The sequence below is a fragment of the Palaemon carinicauda genome, chromosome 7 (genome assembly GCF_036898095.1).
Source record: "Palaemon carinicauda isolate YSFRI2023 chromosome 7, ASM3689809v2, whole genome shotgun sequence".
In the NCBI taxonomy this organism is placed as follows: domain Eukaryota; kingdom Metazoa; phylum Arthropoda; class Malacostraca; order Decapoda; family Palaemonidae; genus Palaemon; species Palaemon carinicauda.
In genome coordinates, this window is record NC_090731.1 from 140,830,549 (window position 1) to 140,851,038 (window position 20,490).

Sequence of the window (20,490 nt, forward strand, 5' to 3'; positions counted from 1 at the left end):
ATTATTTTACTGATGTTTTCCGCAGATTTGTTCCAGTCTATTGGATCATATTGTTTCAATATGTCTGCGAATATTTTTCCGTCACACTGGTTGGAGTTGTTAGTGACATCTGTTGTCAATCTGTCGAGCTCCTGTTTCGCCAACTCATGGAATTTGCTTTTGCTGACTCCAGCGATGTCTCTCCACGAGTTGCCTGTGTTATACAATGCCATCTTGATCAGATTTTTATTAATTCACAAGATAACTATCCTATGCCGACGTTTTATCCCACTTTTCTGCCCTCAAACTAATCACCGACTATTCACGAAAACTTGTAGCTATATTTCACTCGATAGCCTTTTTGTTATCCGCGTTAAATCAGGATATTTTTAGGGACGCACAAGTGTTCACTTCACCGGCACAGAGAGAGAGAGAGAGAGAGAGAGAGAGAGAGAGAGAGAGAGAGAGAGAGAGAGAGAGCACTATCATGGGAGTGATCCCCCTCGATCTTTGTCTGTATTTTTATCTCATCGTTCTCTGAATGATGATAGAAAGGGTAAGGATCTTCATGGAAGAGTTAAGTTTTCTAGTGTTATTCCCAAGTTGGAACCACCCTACACTCCTAAACATGAACCGAGTCAGGAGGATCCTGCCCTGACACAATTGATGACTATTGGACTTGGTTACGAGGGCAGGCCCCAGCTCAGCTGATGTGGCCCCCTTCGAGGTTCTAATGTCAGGGTCTGAAACTAATTTTTTTTCTTTAAATAACGAGCCTTATTCATCACTTGGACAGTTTGGTGAACCTCCATGCACGTAAGTTACAAGTATCAGGTGTGCCATTGATGTGACTTTCTTGCAGTCTCAGAGAACAAGACAGATTTGATTTCTCTCTCTCTCTCTCTCTCTCTCTCTCTCTCTCTCTCTCTCTCTCTCTCTCTCTCCTCCAATTAGATTAAGACACTTTGGACCTGTTTAGTATTCAAGTCTTTTCTTCCGAGAACTCACCTAAATCAAAACTACCACCGTTGGCACTTTCTCATCAAGAGAAAATTTTATTTTGACTCTCAGGCTCACCTGAGTCCTCTCCTAATTGATCCTGATGTAGTCAATCATGTACCTAGTGTACTCACTGACAAGCTGGGTAACCTTCCTTTTATGTTTTCTGTGTCGGAAAGGCAGAATATATAAGTTGTTGTCATGTCTGCCATCCAAGCCTGGTCTTTGTTAGAACACTGGTCAGGAGCAACGTCGTATGTTGCTGTGACTGAAAATATGAAAAATGCAGACGTAATCAAATAATTTCAAGATGTGGAGTCGAAGCACTTTAATTTTCATCCACCAAATGGTTTCTCTGTGGAGCAACTGCATCCTTAAGAGGCATGATACTTTTTTGATTAGATGCATCAGCTATCTCCTGGAAATGCCCAGGGCCTGAGAAACTCTTAATGTGGTAGATTTTCCCACACTGTTCCCACCATTGAAAGTCGCTGTAGCGATTGAAAAAGCAGAGAAGTCTAACCAGGTCTTCATTTATGAGGAGAGCTGTGGCCCCCGAGGATGGCTGCCCCTCGGCAATCTCCAAGAAATTCTTCTTTTAAAGAGACCACCCACCAGAGATGCTTGTTTCTTCCTACGGACTTCCAGCAGCCTAGGAAGCAGGACCATCAGCCCACCTTTCTTCAGAAAGGACACCCCTCTGGACGAAGGAGTTACGGTTGTAGAAGCTCCTACTTCGGAGGGTAACTCCCCCAGCTCACCATGGGGTGTGGTTGGTGGAATGCCTACAGAGCCATTGAGATATGTTGCAGTTCTTTGGGGCTGATCACTAGTATTATGCTCTTACAGTATCTAGGCGACTGGCTTCTTCTATCAGAGTTGTTAACCCTGCTCGTTCGCCATAGGGACCTCCTCCTCGACTTCTGCAGGGAGTTGTGGATCCAACTGAACCTAAAGAAGCCCAGACTTGTCCATCAACAACGTATCATATACCTAGGCATGGAAATTGACTCGGTCCAAGCCAGTGTTTCCATCTTCCAACAGGGTAATGAGATTCAAGCAAGTGGTAGAGCCCATTTTTGAAAGGGAATCACTCCCAGTGCATACTTGGCAGAAGGTTTTGGGTCATCTCGCCTTACTGAAGAAGCTGGTACCCTTTAGGAGGATGCATCTTTGCTCGGCACATTGGCCTTGAAGAGCCAGTAGTCTCAAACATATGACCCTCCTGCAGCCTTAGTGGCAGTGCCCTGGGAGGTGGTGACAGATGTCCGGTGGTGGCTGAGGCAAGAGAACCTGCTGGTAGGCCCTCGTCTACAGGTTCCACCTCCAGAGTTCATTCGATTCTTGGATGCTTCTCAAGGGTATGGTCACAGGAAGACAAGACCTTCATCATCAATTAGCTAGACACTAAAAGGTCACTTCATGGTGTTAATGAGTAACAACTTCACGGTAGTGACCTACATCAACAAGCTGTGACTAATTTAGGAGTGATGTGGTCTCCTTGTCTAACTCCTTTCTCAATTGGGATTTCCTCACTATATTTATGTAGTTTTAGGATTGCTCTACTTCCTGTGTAGATATCTTCAAGTGTTCTAACATAATATCCATCTATTTCTTATTTTTGAAGGGCTTTCATTACTGGTGAAGTTTTAACAGAATCATAAGCTTTCTCTTAGTCTATTAATGCCATATATAGTGGTTTGTCACATTATGTTGATTTTTCCATTAGCTGGTTAATTATATAGATATGGTCAATTGCTGAATACCCACTTTTAAAACCGGCCTGGTCTCTTGGTTGATTAATTTCTGCTTGCCCTCCTGGTTTATTAAAGCCTGGCTGTCTTTATATTCGGCCTAATATTATCTTGGTAAATATTCTGTAATTACTGAGAGTAAAATTATTTGGCAATGATTATGAAATATTTTCCATCTATAACTAAGTCAGTCGTTAGGCCATCTGTTGCTTTGTCGCTTTTCGTGCCTTTTTAATTCTTTCTTTATTCTCCTACTGTTACGTTTGGTACTGGCTCAGGTGTTTCATATCTATTGACCAAGTTATTTCTTATATCACCATTGTATAGCATTGCATAAAGATCCTCTGAAATTTTTATCAATCCATCTCTTTGGTTGATGATATTTCGACTTTCTCTTAAATAGCTAACATCTGTTGGCAACCTGTTCCAAGTCTTCTTTTTCGTCAATGTGATGCTTCTTCCTTTTATTATTGTGTCCTCAATTTTTGTCCGATTGTATTAACGCGTGTCTTGGGTTATTTTTTTTTTATTGTTTTGGATAGTTATGCTAATTCTATTTCATCTCTTGTATTTTACCCTCATTTCCAATCTTCTTTATAGAGATTTTGGTATTTTTTCATGTTTTACTTTGAATTTGTTTAGGAACTTTTCCACCAATCTTGTGCTGATTGCTATATAGACTTTGTTAAAGTACCATTTATTTCTTCTTTACTTGCTTCCATTTCATTATGTTGCTGGGAGTACCTATTTTGTATTGCTAAACTAAACTCTTCAGATTTTTCTTTTATCGCATTTTGCTTCTCACTATTATTTGGTCGCTTGATTTTAACTTAACACTGTTACATCTTTAATTAAGTTAACACACACACACACACACACACACACACATATATATATATATATATATATATATATATATATATATATATATATATATATGTATGTATTTGTGTGTGTCTTTGTATGTATGTGAGAGAGAGAGAGAGAGAGAGAGAGAGAGAGAGAGAGAGAGACCGGCTATATGATGTAGAACGCTAATTGAAATATAACCAATATAAAATACATGTGATCTGTCGCTCATAAATTATGAACGAGCATTAAAGTTTCACAGGACCCACTTTGAACGAAGACCCTTTCTTCGCGTCTATTGTGGCTTCAGTGTTGGTTCTGGGACGCAATGAAATCTGTGCCATGCTACGACTAAATGACCTATATTGGATTCCCATCAGAACGATGCAACTACCTCGACTAATGCCACGGCTGTCTGTGTAACGTTAGACCAAACCCTTTATGCTGCTCTCTCTCTCTCTCTCTCTCTCTCTCTCTCTCTCTCTCTCTCTCTCTCTCTCTCTCTCTCTCTCTCAAGTAGAGTTAAATTTCTCAAAACAGACGGATACCCTCACAATTACACATGTATACACACATTTTATATATATATACATATATATATATATATATATATATATATATATATATATATATATATATATATATATATATATGTGTGTGTGTGTGTGTGTGGGTGTGTCTGTGTCTGGGAGTCTTAAATATGTTTTGCGTCCATCGATAATCTTTTCGTCTATAGTCAAGTTTGCTCATATTTAGTAACTGCCTCTTCGCAGTGATGCTATTTTTAAACTTTCTCGTTATTTATTCCCCACACGGCCACCTCCCCCCCCCTCCTCTCTCTCTCTCTCTCTCTCTCTCTCTCTCTCTCTCTCTCTCTCTCTCTCTCTCTCTCTCTCATGCTGTGTGACACAAACACTATTCAGGTACCAAACAAATTTCATTAGCCTCTTCAACCTTCCCACGGAGGCCGAGGGGCGGCTCAACATAGATTGGGCATTGCGTCCAGGGCCTCTAAGTGAATTACTTCCTAAAGGTTCAAAAGCGACCAGTCTATCCTGAACTAGATCCTAAAAAGATGTTTGCATTTACTATTTTGCCCCTCAAAAACTTCATCGTGTTTTATTTCAGAGAAAGGAACCTCGACCGTTGTTATTATTATTATTACTATTATTATTATTATTATTATTATTATTATTATTATTATTATTATTATTATTATTAACTAGGCTACAACCCTAGTTGGAAAAGCAGAGAGCTATAAGTCCAAGGGCTCCAACAAGAAAAAAATAGCCGAGAAAGGAAAGAAAATTTACGAATGAATAAACTACAAGGGAAGTAATTAACAATGAAATAACAAAAAATCAGATCAGTAACATCATTAAAATATATCTTTCATATATAAACTATAAAAAAGACTTATGTCGCCCTGTACAACAGATACATTCGCTGAAAGTTTGAACTTTTGAAATTACAACGGTTGCAAACTGCAAAGAAGCTTCGCTTGAGAAGCCTTGCATTCGAAAGGAGGAAAAAAAAGAACATTTACAATATTAATCGTAGTAGCGATAATTTACGATCTATAGGGCAATGTGATATGACATGACTTAACCTATAAGTTAGGAGAAAAAAGAAGTAGAGATACCACAGCAAGAGAGTAATTGGGTCCTTTGACTGACCAGACAGTACTACATTGGATCCCTCTTTCTGGTTGCGGATAATTTTTTTCTTTCCTACACACACCAAAACGTTTGGCATATTCTCTCCTCATTCTCCTTTGCCCTCATGCACCTGACAACACCGAGATTACCAAAAAAAGTTTCTTCGCTCTTGGGGTTAACTACTGCTCTGTTCTTGTTCAGTGGCTACTTTCTTCTTGGTAAGAATAGAAGGCACTCTTTAGCTATGGTAAGCAGCTCTTTTGGGAGGACTCACAATCAAACCATTATTCTCTAGTCCTGGGTAGTGTCATAGCCCCTGTACGATGGTCTTCCTCTGTCTTGGGTTAGAGGTCTCTTACTTGATGGTACACTCGGACGCACTTTTTATCTTATTTCTCTTCATTTATTTTTTGTTGAAGTTTTTATTTTTCACATTAAGATGTATTTTAGTGTTACTGTACTGAAAATATTTAATTCTAATTGTTCATTACTTCACTTGTAGTTTATTTATATCCTTGTTTCCTTTCCCCACTGTGCTATTTTCGGTGTTGGAGCCCTTGGGCATAAATTATAGCATCCTGCTTTTCCAACTAGGGTTATAGCTTAGGTAGTAATAATGGTAATAATAATGATAGGGGGTACAGATAAAAATGGTGGAAAGCTCATCAATATGACATGCACAATAAAGAGAGATCTTTTATTTATCGATGGAATTTTACATTGTTTTTAATTGCAAATTGATATTTCAGTATAGATGCAATTAATTCTTATGTTGAGACGTGGAAGTGATTCAATTTTGAAAATCCTAGGGCAAAGGTCAAGGTCTAGGTTGGGCAAAAGGTCAAGAAATAAGCTGCCGTGGTGGAGGTTTGCGTTATGTGTGCTTTTCTAGTTTTTTTTCTGAATTCCAAACATATTCCACTGAAACCATAAAATTTCCACGCGTTTACACCATTCAGTAATACATGTTCTCATATGTTCACCTTGAGAAACAGGTTTTCATTGTATTTGAAAAAGTAATACTTGAAAACAAGCATAGATTATAAAAAAAATGATTTTGCAATACTGTAGCAGCTCATTGATATTCTGTGTAGTATATATTAATACACGAAGATGAAATTTTAAATACTAGTTGGCTTTGCTTTCAAGTATTTCTTCTTTTAAATAGATATATCAATAAATATATAAATGTTGAACGCACGCGTTTGTCCTGAGCCCAATTCCGCACAATGATACCTGCGCTCAAGGAAGCACGTAACCAGAATAAGCATTCCTTTACCAGCCAATTTCCAAGTCAAGCCGGCGTATTATCACGACAGGATCTATTTCAGGTTAAAGAGCTAAGAGACTCTGGGATATTGAGGGAAAGATTAGTAATGCCAAAGGAGAAATTGAGAGAGAAAGGGAGGAGAGAGGGGTGGTGGTGGTGGTGATCATTGAATGAAGGTCATAGACAGGATAAAAGGGGAAGAGGGAGAAGGTTGTAGGAATAGATCCAGAAGGAAAAGGCGATCGGGTGCAAGAGCACAAAGAAAGAAAAGACGTGTTGGGGAATGAGGGAGAACTCTGGTAAGGCATAAGAGGGTATAGGGGCCATAGGATATTCCTGGGATATGAGTGGAAAGATGTGAAAGGAACAAAGGATTGGAGAGGGGAAGAGGAAACAAGTGGGGAACGGTAAAGGAATAAGGAGGAAGGGTTAGGTGGAAGAGACCAGGCAGTGGTAGATTGAGAGGAGGAAAAATATAACTGATCAAAGGTAAAAACCGAGGCCAGGGATGGGAAGGGAAATGGAAAGAGAGATGATGGAGATGGGACCAAGCGAAAACGCTACGCCCGAGTAAACAAAGCCATGCCAAGCCTGGGATGACATCTCATGACAGAACATAGCTCGTTCGTTAGATTGCCCGGCCTTTTTGGCCAGATGCAAACCTTTACCAACCAAAACAAGCTTCCCCCTTCACATCCATCTCCCAACTTACTCCCATTCCCTCACCCTCTCCCCTTTCATCCTCCCTCCCTTCTTGCCAAACGTCGCTCATATGCTCTATTTCCACTGGTGGAAAAATTACGTATCAAAGGTTCCCTCCATCCTCGATATTAGAGTCAGCACTCGAGAGTAAATAGAAGGTTTTCTATCTGGAATATGTCATATAACTCGTGATATTACTACGATAGTTTTTATATTTGGGATTATAATTAGTTCATACAAACCTCCCAGGCAGGACATCATTCCTAAAATAGGTCAGAGAAGGCAATAATGTCGTGTGAATTTCTTGCTTGTGTTCAATTTCTGAAGAAGAATTATCCATACAAACTTAAGTTCATATTATTTTCCCAAAGCGAAGATTGATATTTTCATCATTTATCGACCTGATAATGTTATTCCAATGCCCAAATCTAGTTTACCATCATGCTATTGTAGTTATTACCCCCATTACTATTTTATACATACACATATAAGTATATTTATATAAATATATCTATCTATCTCTATCTATTTATTTATCTTTCTGAGTGGGGGATTCCTTGACGTGGTGAAAGGGTTTGCGTTCGCCATGATCAACAAAGCTGTACTAGTCAGGGCCACCCAAACTAGGTTTATTTTCTGTGAGTGATCAGACGAAAATCTCCCACCAAACTCCAGGTATGAATTGACATGCCTGAGGCACTTGGCATGTAGTGGGCTAGTAGAATCGGCTTCATATGTTGTTTACATTATATATATATATATATATATATATATATATATATATATATATATATATATATATATATATATATATATATATATATATATATCATCGTCATCATCATCATCTCCTACATCCATTGACGCCAAGGGCCTCTGTTAGATTTTACCAATCGTCTCTATCCTGAGCTTTTAATTCAATACCTCACCATTTATCGTCTCCTACTTCTCGCTTCATAGTCCTCAGCCATGTAGACCTGGGGCTTCCAACTCACTTACTGCCTTGTGGAGCCCAGCTAAACGTTTGGTGATCTAATCTCTCTTGGGGAGTGCGAAGACCATGGCCAAACCATCTCCGTTTTACTGTCACATGGTCCCAGAGAAACTTGAGCACTCCTTTTTACTGGCCGAGTCAAACATTCCTTGCTGGAGGCAGTGTTATTGCTCTTTTTATTTATATGGTTAACCCGACATGTTTTGTGTACACTAGTTCCAGCTTCAACTCTGACCTAGACACACCTTTCAATCCTTGCGCGGTTGATACCTTCAGCTCATTTTTTCTCGAATAATAGTTTCCTTAGTATCCAAATCTATATCACACTACGGGCAGAGTGCTTTGCTGACTGAGCTCATATTCTAACCTGAAAATATAATAATTGGGTATGAGAAAAACACTTGAGTAAATCATTAGGTCCCAGTTCAGTATTTACTTACAATATGAACATTTCAACCTTTCAAGACTGATTGTCAGCATTACATTTTAGACATTAAATGTTTGTCAACAAGACATACGTAGATAAAACCGCATTGCTTATTATATAACAAAATATCACACTTGTCTGTATGCTCTACATTGATTCTGGAGAGAGAATGTTATTTCACACATTCATATAGATAGTTCTTTTTCTATGAATACTCATAAAAATGGCAGCACCTTAGGATAATGTAGGTCTATTACTGCAAATGAGAAAATAAAGATAATTTTGGTTGGTACACGATAATAAGAATTATATGAAGTTTACTGAAATCTAAAGAGACTGGTCAATATAACTTGAAAAATATTCCTATCCCCCCAAAATTGCACTATTTTGGTGGTTTTATGTCTAATTGGCTTAGTCTACACCATATAAAAAAACTGATATGGATACTAAAACCTAAAATGATGGAACAAAACTGATATAGATACTAAAACCTAAAATGATGGAACATTCATACTCACTTTATGTTAATTCATGGGTTATAGGTACAAATAGATATGGCTAAAGGTGTGATTCAACATCAACGGTAACCCCTTCATAATAAAAATTGGCCCTGAAAACCTTGGGACAATGCAACTTTTATTGATTTTTTCATGAAAATTGACTAAGTTGTTGCTTTCTTTAGCGTTCACAGTGTAAGGAAAAGTATATAAAACCCGACAATATTCGTAGTTAAGATTGGACGCTAACATAAAATCATCAAAAAAAAATTAAAAAATTTATTTATTTATTTATTTTTTCTTTTTCTTTTTGTTAGGGCTACTTTGGCGTTATACCTACGCATTAAATATTCGTTAAATATTCTTTTAAAACTTTCAGATGAATTTATATACAGATGTTTTTCCCTAAATGCTGGACCGTGGTATAGAATAGGAGACCGAAAAAAAAGATAACTTCACAATGGGATTAAAATCCTATATGTGAATGATATTAAGTATATGATTAAAAGGTATTCCTTTGAAAAACCCCTTATATACATATGATCATTCTTACACCAGTAAACATTTGTGGATACCGTATATCTTTACTGGAAGATATACAGGATGCGAGGTATTGATCAAATTAAAAACTGTTCTTCATATGTAGCCTACTCGCTTCATCATATCTTTGCCATTCTCATTACGAACAATATCTTGGTTCATGTATGTCACATGGAATTTTCTCCACTTGCGGTCTAAGTCATCAATTACCAAATTGTCATAACTAACCAGTGATTGAGTCATGTGTCCACCCCCGAGTCAGTTATTTTCAGATTTGTTATTCATCTCCAGCAATAGTGAACTGAAAGTGACTGCTTTATGATTCATATACTCACAACTGTCACTTATTACATATATAGATTATAACTAGTACCGCACGTTTTTCATACACTCTTGTACACTGTAACGGTTTTGCTTTTTTATGTCTCTCTTCACTGCACTGATGGCAGAACCTTTTTAAGCTTGCCTCCGCAGGCGTTAGTCTGTTTGAATTATTGTGACATTCTTGCTCGGAACTGCTTCTGTATAAACTTGTTTCTGTTGAATGAAGTCTACTTGCATTCACCTCGCCTATCTGTTACCAACCACCTCGCACACACATCCTTTTCTTTCTCATTTGCTTTCTCTACAATACAGACCAACAACATCAGCTGTGTCTTAAAATCCATTGTGTTTTTCCTACGTATGAAGTTTTAGATACAGTTTGACGTTTTCATATGTCATTTGTACAACCTTTATCATTTTAACTTTTACATAAACATTCAACGCTTGCATATTTCCTTTCTTCCGCTACTTTAGATCACGTTCAACAACACGGGAAAAAACTCACTATTAACACAAAATATTTTCTTCATCTCTGCAGATACATAAGAATTTTTTAAAATAATTATATTTCTTTTATGTTTTAAAATTTATTTTCCTTTATTTACTGAGATTCATTCCGCTATTTCTGTCCTTTTCAATAAATCCAGTTACGCTTTTAGATACCTTTTGTTTTTGTTTAGGTAACATTTCCTTACTTTTCATCCACTCTTGTTATACATTAATTTTCTTCCGTTCATATCATACTGACGTTTCTTAATATTTTCAAATGTAGGTTATTTATCCTAACTATTAAATTTAGCGTTTTATTCTTCCACTCCATGAATATTACCAAATTATCTTAACAAAATGGTGTCTTCACCATCTTCTCTTCACAGATAATATAAACGCAACATGCATCGAATGTGTGTTTGTGTTTACATGTATTCAGATACAGGAAACCTTTTCCGTTATTGTTAATCCTTTACTTTTCATTTGGATATGGAATTCATAATTGTTCTGATTGCCCTCACTTCGTGCTCTTATAATATATAAAAATACTAAAACTTGAATATGAAGCATTCCAGGACAATTCAGCTCTTCGGTAAAACCTTTTCAAAGAACCTCTCCACCCAAGTAAACAAAATCCCAAAGACTAACTATAATCGTCTTATTATGTTGGCAACAATACCTTTCCTTGACAGGCCCAAGGGCACAAGTCTTAAGAGGACATCTTTCTTTTCTCGATGCTTAAACAAACTTTGTTAAAGATGCTCTTTTTAAACGTCTACTGTAAATAGAAGGGGAAGCAAGTAAACTCTCCATCTATGCTCATTTAGAGCCTGGTGGACTTATGGATAAAGGTTCAGGTGAATCGAGCCCCTACCATTCTACCACAAAGCTCCCTTTGGCTGCGTACACCTTATGAAAGATTTCCGAAGTAGTCGTAGGCACCATACTCATGTTTTATATATATATATATATATATATATATATATATATATATATATATATATATATATATATATATATATATATATATATATATTTATATATATATATATATATATATATAAATAAATAAATGTGTGTGTATTCTTATTCAGTTATTCCATATGGTTTTAAGGCGTGCATAAACAAATCCTTTTAATTGCTGTAAGAATATCCAGAAGTGAAGTTAAAAGTATCAAATATGTATATATATATATATATATATATATATATATATATATATATATATATATAATACATATATATATATATATAAATAAACACACACATATTCCCACATACACATACATATACATATACAATATGTATATATATATATACATACATATATATATATATATATATATATATATATATATATATATATAAACACACACATAATATACACACAGTATGTCATCAGCCGTTACTAGTCCACTTCAGAATAAAAGCCTCAGACATGCCCTTTCACTCGCATCTGTTTATGATCTTTTTATGCCAGTCTATAACCGCAAATTTTCTTAAGCTCGCCAATCAATCCATTCCTCTTCCGTCAATTGTTTCGTTTTCAACATCTAGGGACCTATTCCATTATTCCTAATGTCCGTCTAGTATATGTCATGCTCAATATATGTCTTGCCCCTGTTCATTTCTTTTATATATATATATATATATATATATATATATATATATATATATATATATATATATATATAATATATATATATATATTATACACATACACATACACACAGATATATTCACATATATATACACATAGATAGGTGCGTAATCATCATCATCATCATCAGCCGTTACTAGTCCACTGCAGAACAAAGGCCTCAGACATGCCCTTCTACTTTAGTCTGTTTATGGTCTTTCTGTGCCACTCCACGGCCGCAAACTTTTTTTAGTTCGTCAGTCCAATGTCTTTTCTTTCTTCCCCTGTTTCTTTTACAATCTAGGGATCCATTCTGTTATTGTTAATGTCCATCTATTGTATGTCATTATCATTATATGTCTTACTCATGTCCACATCTTTTTCTTACTTGTTAGAATATCATCTAATTAGTTTGCTTTTGTATCCATGTTACTCCTTTTCTGTTTCTAAGTGTTATTTCCATCATTATTCTTTCTATAGCTCTTTGAAGTGTTAATGTGCGAATCTGTGACCGCGCGCTCGCACGCAGGGAGAGAGAGAGAGAGAGAGAGAGAGAGAGAGAGAGAGAGAGAGAGAGAGAGAGAGAGAGAGAGAGAGAGAGTTGTAACTAGCTTATGTTCTAAGGCATTAGTAAGGTTTCAAGTTTCTGATGCATAAGTTAATACTGGTAGGACCACCTCATTGAATAATTTTCTTAATAGAGAAAGTGGCATTATCTCATTTTGTTTACCAAATAATCTCCATCCCATGCTTATCCTTCTTTTAATTTCGGTCTCGTGTCCTGGGGAATTACTTACAGCCTGTTTTAAGAACGTATATTAATTAACAATTTGTGCATACATACATACATACTGTATATATATTTTATATATTTGTATGCATATATGTGTATATATATGTGTAAATATATGTATATATATTATATATATATATACACACATATATACACACATACATACATATGTAATATATGTGTGTGTGGTTGTGTGAATAAGTACACACACACATATTTATATGTGTGATTTTGTTTGCATATTTGTAATATAAATTTATACATAATTATGTTTACACATATAGGTATGTACTGTATACATGTATATATACACATGTGTATATATATACATACATACATATATATAATATATATTTACAGTATATATATATATATATATATATATATATATATTGTATTTATATTTATATATATATTTATATATATTATATTTATATATATATATATATATATATATATATATATATATATATATATATATACACACATTTTAATATGCAAGTGTATTCATTACTATCTCATTGATCATGTTTTCATAACATATTTCGCAATTGAAAGTTTTTCTCTCTAACGTAACACTGCCATCGCAGTTTTCTGTCCTTCAAACCAAATGAACAACAGGTGAATGTATTTCTTGTCTTGTATAAACAAGGATTCAAGGATAACCGTCCTACCCTCATCCTCCGTGTGGCCTCCAGGCTGTACCCATCTTCCTTCTCTTTTCAGTAAAAAAGGGTTCTCAAAGGGAATAACATTCCTTTATTCTCTCTCTCTCTCTCTCTCTCTCTCTCTCTCTCTCTCTCTCTCTCTCTCTCTCTCTCTCTCTCTCTCTCTCGCTATCTGTCTATTTACTCCCACCGTTTCCTTATTCACTTTTAATCACTTATGTTAGGTATATTATTCTAAAATGTTGTCTATCATCAATTATTGTTGAGCATAACTTTACATTTCACTTTTTTTATAAAGTTTTTCAATTACTTGGTTTTTTTGCGCAGATTTTCTCTTATTTTGTATTAGTTTCATTGTTTTGATTCATTATTTTCTAACTTTTTATTGTTTTAGAATTTGATAGCTTTACTAGTTTTTCTTCTGATATTTCTTCTACTTTTCCTTTATCTTCAATTTCAAATAGAAGACTTCAGAAGCCAAAACTGTAATTTCTTGGAATTGAATTCCAACGGAAACAAGTTCCTAGTTTCACTAGACAGTCAAGAGTTTACTAGCACAATTTCTCTCGTGTTCCGGTAAGAAATGAGGATACCCAATTCCGATTGTCTACAAAAGGAAAGCCTACTAGCGGTGGAAGATATTTTAATGTAAAAAATAAACGCTTCAAGGTTTATTTATAAAAGTCCAGTTATATATGTTTATATCAGGGCTTCTCAACCTTTTTTAAGGCGAGGTCCCGTTTTTTTTTTTTGGCTCCCCTATCCATTCTTAAAAAAAAAAAAAAAAAACTTCATATATTTTTCACTTATAGAAATGGCAAAATTATTAGTATCAATAATGAACATATTGAGAAATGATTTTGCTTTATTTTGAATGAAGACTAATTTATCACAAATAGCCATTTCATAATGAAATTATTTAACATTTCTGAACATTAGTAAGTAATTCATAATAAATCAGTTTGAAATCGGCCTATGTAATTACAAAAAAATGCCGATATATGCAATGAGATCCAGTGGTTGATGATGCTCAGTCAGGTCTTTTTTCATATTCCGCTCAATCGATAGTCGATGATCACCATTTTTCAGTGTGGAGTCTATTACGAGCTTCTGATAATGAGTGAAAAAGCACGACTGAATCCTGATTCAACAAGATAGGATGAATGAAAAGCTATGCCATAGCCCTTGTTTTCAAACTCAAACTGTTGGGAGGGGATGGGTCTTTTCTTAGCATCATTATTGAATTTTTAAGCACCATTGTGTGTATAGAAATGTGATAGCTGGTGTTCCTCAGGGTAGTGTTCTTGACCAATTACTTCACATACTATATACACATGAGATGTGGTTTGGTCTAGAAAACAAGCTCGTTGCATATTCAGATTATGCTACTATCTTTGCATCAATTTAATTTCCTGAATGTAGATTTGGGGTTGCTGAATCCCATAATAGAGATCTAGCTAAAATTAGTGCACGGTCCAAATTATGGGGCATGAAGTTAAATCTAACAAAATTCAAAGTATGATTGTAAGCCAAGGACAGTTACTCCTCAACATCCGGATCTCATTATTGATAAAGTTTCTTTCAAAATTTTAGGTGCGATTCTCGACAGCAAATTTACTTTTGAGAAACACATTAGGTCTGTGTCTTCTTCAATTGCACAAGAAATGGGTTTATTGAGAAAGTTTTAAGATATTCAGTGATCAGTAAATTTTGATGTGTTTTAATTCTTTCATTCTACCTTATTTCGAGTATTATCCTCCTGTTTGGTCTTCAGCTGCTGAATATCATCCTAATTTGTTGGGCAGGAACTTATGATCTATCAAATTTCCTTTTCCTGATCTTGATATTAATCTCTGGCACCGTCGTTCAATTAGTTCATTATGTGTGTGTTACATAAGATATTTCATAATTCTGACCATCCTTTACAATCAGATCTTCCATGACAGTATCACCCTGATCATAATACTAGGAATACAGTTAATTATATCAGTCATTTTTCTCCATCATAAGGCTGAATACTACACAAGTATTCTAGAAGTTTTATTCCAGCTTTGACCAAGTCGTGGAATGATCTTCCTAATCGAATATTTTAATCGGTGGAACTTAAAGAGTTCGAACTTGCGGCAAATGTTTTTATGTTGAACAGACTGACATGAGTCTTTTTATAGTTAATATATGCAAACTCCGTTTTAATGTTGTAAATGTTCTTAAAACTGTTTATTTTGATTATTCATTACTTTCCATATAGTTTATTCATTTCCTTATTTCCTTTCCTCACTGGGCTATTTTTCTGTTGGACCCCTTGTGTTTATAGCATTCAGCTCTTCCAGTTAGAGTTGTAGCTTAGCAAGTAATAATAATAATGATAATAATAATGATAATAGTAATAATAATAGTAATAATAATAGAGCTTTGCTTTATCCCAGTGTAGTGGGCTCTTTTTTTTTAGCAGCCCCATTTGTTTTTCAGTATATCAGGCTTCCTGTCTTCAAATTTTACCTGCAACATTTCATCACTTTGTCATTCTATGAGGGTCTCCTGTAAAGAAATGTCTACATTGGCTATTCTAACTTCAAAAGGTATTACCACCAAGTTTGGTATGTCCATCATGAGTAGATCACTAAACAGAGCTTGCATATTTCCATGCACATTTTACAAATATTCAACATACAGTTCAAGGACATCGTCGTGCAAATCATTGCTAATCGAGGCCAAGCAAGGAAACTGTTCAATTGCATGACGACCGATATTGATTTTGTACACCTTCAGTTTACTTAGATATGAAATACTAATATTTTTGTTGGACCTAATATTCATTAAGTGAATTTGTATTTTAAAATATATCAAGTAAGTAAAATACAGTTGCAAGCATGTTTTCTCCGAGCTTGTTGTTGGCCAGGAATAAGACAATAGAGACCCAAAGTTCAGTAAAGCGATAAAGACAAATCCCCTATGATAACCACCTCACGTAGGTATGCATTACAAAGCATTCAAACTCCGCTATTTTCTCTGCATAATTCACGGAAGAGGCGATCTTTGAGAGAATTTGATTTCATATGATTAACCACTTTAATCACAACTCTAAGGGCACCATGGAGACAGTGTATGAAAAATACTTCAGGAACAGCCTTTTTTGAAAAGTTTATCAAAACCTTAATATTTGCCAGTCATGGATGTTGCACCATCAGTAGCACATGCAATGATATTTTGAGTCTAGTATTACTGTCCTTAAAATAAGTAACTAATTCATAACAAACTTTTTACCTTATGGTAAAGAGCATTTACTCAATGGGTCATTGAAAATATATAAATCTCAACTATGTTACAGTAATAGAATAATTTTATCTCTTTAAGGAGATTCATAAAGTTGTTGGGCAATTTTTTTTTTAACTTATAATTTAGCTATTAATTGTGTTTCTGCAGCCTATGCTATGTCATTAATGCGTTGTGACATGGAAGAGTTATCTAAAGGAAGGGAATTAGTAATTACAAATCTTTTATTATGTTTCATAACTTATGAAGGTAAAATAGAGACAGTTGGCAAAACTATGGTCTTTCCCAGACTTTGCTATTAATTCGTTAATTTCACATATACATGGTCCTTCTTCCAGGTGGAAAGAGAGAGAATTATGCAATTGTGGTTTATAAATGACAGGAAAAAAGTTGATTTTACATCGACATAGAGGGTATGGTTAATTTGGAAACATATGATTCGGATTTAATTTCCTCTGAGTGAATTCTTATTCTTATAATCCTGACCAGATTGGAGGTTGGCATCTTTACGTAAGATGGTTATCGGATGGTTGATCTTGTTGGATTGCCTTTTTGATTATTGGATTTAGAAGGATGTTGTCCACTAAGTCTGCTAAGTCTGCTTTTCATTGTCCCTCGGATAAATTTATGTTGTTTGCTTCATTTTTTAGGCTGATTTCCTAATCTCTCTCTTGTACGAACAGGAACGTTTACAAAATAAGGATGACTCTCCAGGTGATCTAATGCCCGAAGTCTCTCATGTTTTTCAAATATGAAATGATGAACCTTATTAATAAACTGTTTCCGATATCAAAGGCTGTTCTTATGGGGCAATATCCCGGTCAATCTTTAAAGCCCAGCCATATTCTCTTCAACCAAAGGTTTATGAGTCCCAAGGGAGGAACCTTTTTGATTCAGGGCTCCTTCAGCCCTCAAATTAAATTGATAAATAAATTCCAACCTCTCTTTGAATTTTGTCATGGTGTAAATTAATGTAGAAATTTAATTCAAAGTAATGATTTATTGTCTAGAAGTATAATTGCCCTATGAACCACTAAAATATTACCGTAGTCTCCAGTTTGATTCTCTTTTGTGTGGATCCCGAGGAATTGTTCCTGGGCCTATATAAAAACAGATATTGATAGCGATGGTACTAAATCATCATTTATCACTTGATATCCTATAATATAGGACATGTACAGAGGGGGAAGTTTTTATAAAATGGAACTGCGACACCCCAACAAAAGTATTAACAAGAGGACCTATTAGGAACCTTTTTTTCACAGAATCATAAAGAGTAAAAGATAATTGAATAATATTTTGTACTGTTTCCTCCTTGTCAAATATAGCAAGCGGTCAGGGTTGGCTATACTGATTAAACAACAGTTCCAAGTTCAATGAACATTGCTTCCAAAATCATCGAACTAGAAATGTATATTCTGATATGACAACTTTGTATGAACCTTCGATAAAATCGATTACCTTGTTTGTTATCATAACTGACATTTAGAGATATAGAAAACCATGTACATTGCCTTACATAAATGTTTTCCCTCAACTCACTCAACAAAATCTCATCCTCCAGATACCACAAATACCAGAGTAGGAGGCATGGGACTAGGGATATGAGATCTTTAATACAGAAACCGATTGCATCTTACTAAAGTGGATAACAACTTAGAGGTCAGGTTCATGGAGATGAAAAGTATAAAACTGCCTTCCATATACTTTACTTAATGGTACTATTATTATTCATAGAGCTACAGTGGGATCACTGCTATTATTAGCATCATCAGTGTTATTGCTAGTGTGGAAGGGAGAGTTGATAGAGCTATTTTGACGGGCCGAGAGAAGGTTGTGACTCAAATACAGGATGAAAGCAACTGAGTGAGTTTATTATAGAACACTCCTTTATATACAAAAGCTCAAGGCAACAAGAAATTTCATGTTCAAAATCGACACCGTTACCAGTGAGAAAAACAGACTTGTTTATTCAGGCTCTTTTTAGTGCGAGGGAAGAGCGAAGATACAAGCATAATATATACACAAAATGAACTATGTACGATCGTGTGATACACGGTCGGTACATGGCTCCCCCCCTAAAAATGACATACCGTACATGTTAAATAGGGGGCCCTGATCTAGAGAGGCGAACTGTAGGCGGGTCATCTGGCAGGAGATGAGCAGGTTTTAGACGATAAATGGAGACCCAGTCGTCTTTGCCACGAATGTTTAGTAGGAATGCTTTCGGACTGCGTCGGATCACAAGGAAATGGGCCGTGTAAGGGGGCGTTAGTGGTGGCTTGCTAGTGTTGTTGCGCAGGAAGACGTGCGTTGCAGAGTGCAAGTCTGTCGGTATGTGATGCTTCGCTATGGCTTGTAAGTCTGGCGGCATGGAAAGAATTTTCCCACGACGTGACGTATGCGCTGGAGATCGTCGGAGGAGGTTGTAGAAGGAAAAAATTCGGCAGGGACAGCCAACGGGTCGCCATACACCATTTCAGCTGCCCCTGAATTCGAGGGCGTCTTTAGGAGTGGTCCTTAGTCCCAGAAGGACCCAGGGAAGCTGAGTAAACCAGTTGGAAACCTTGCAGCGGGACATCAAAGCTGCTTTGAGGGTGTGATGAAAACGTTCAACCATTCCATTGGCAGCGGGGTTGTAGGCCGTTGTCTGATGTAGGGTGATGCCCAGGAGATTCGCTAATGATGTCCACAATTGAGAGGTGATAGTGGTACCCCTGTCAGAAGTAATATGCTCAGGGATACCAAATCTTGCAATCCATCCTGAGAGTAAGGTAGATGTACATGAGGCGGACGTTGCAGTTTCCATGGGAATGGCTTCAGGCCAACGAGTGGAGTGGTCGATGACGGTAAACAGGTAACGATGTCCTTGTGATGTGGGTAGGGGACCTACAACGTCGACGTGAATGTGTGTGAAACGACGCTGAGGTTGAGGAAAGGTGCCCACTCCTGAATCCGTGTGTCGATGTACTTTGGAAGTTTGGCAAGAAGTACAGGTGCAGACCCAATCCTTAGCATCCTTAGAAATGCCGTGCCAAATGAACTTCGTCTTCAGCAGCTGTGCGGTAGAACGGTACGAGGGATGTGAAAGGCCGTGAATGAAATCAAACACCTGCCGGCGCATGGGAGCAGGAATCCAAGGTCGCGGTCTACCAGTACTGATGTCACAGAGGAGGGTGGTGTTGGAGTCTTCGAGGGGAAAGTCTCCCCAACGGAGGGACGTGCAGGATGTCTTACATGCTTGATACTCTGGATCCTGTCGTTGGGCCTCAGCCAAGGCGTTGTAATCCAATCCCAGTTGAACGGCAGCCAACGTGTTTCTTGACAGGGCATCAGCAACGGGATTCATTTTCCCAGGGACATATTGAAGGGAGCAATTGTATTCAGCCACGGCGGAGAGATGTCGGCGTTGACGGGCGGACGAGGCGTCAGACTGTATAGTGAAGGCATGCACCAGAGGCATGTGGTCTGTGCGAATGACGAAGGGCGTACCTTCTAAGAAATGGCGAAAGTGACAGACAGCCAAGTGCACTGCCAGCAATTCGCGATCGAAGGTAGAATAACCCGATTCTGCCTTGGACAGCTTTCTGCTGAAGAAGGCCAATGGGGCGGGGCGAGCCGTTGACCACCTGCTC

At 36.6% G+C, this 20,490-nt stretch overlaps 1 long non-coding RNA gene across 1 annotated transcript in view; it reads left to right on the forward strand.

Moving 5' to 3' along the window:
* The window catches only part of LOC137643670 (uncharacterized), a 188,303-nt gene that overhangs the window by 37,887 nt on the left and 129,926 nt on the right, over positions 1-20,490 (forward strand). The gene's annotated exons all lie outside the window — the stretch shown is intronic.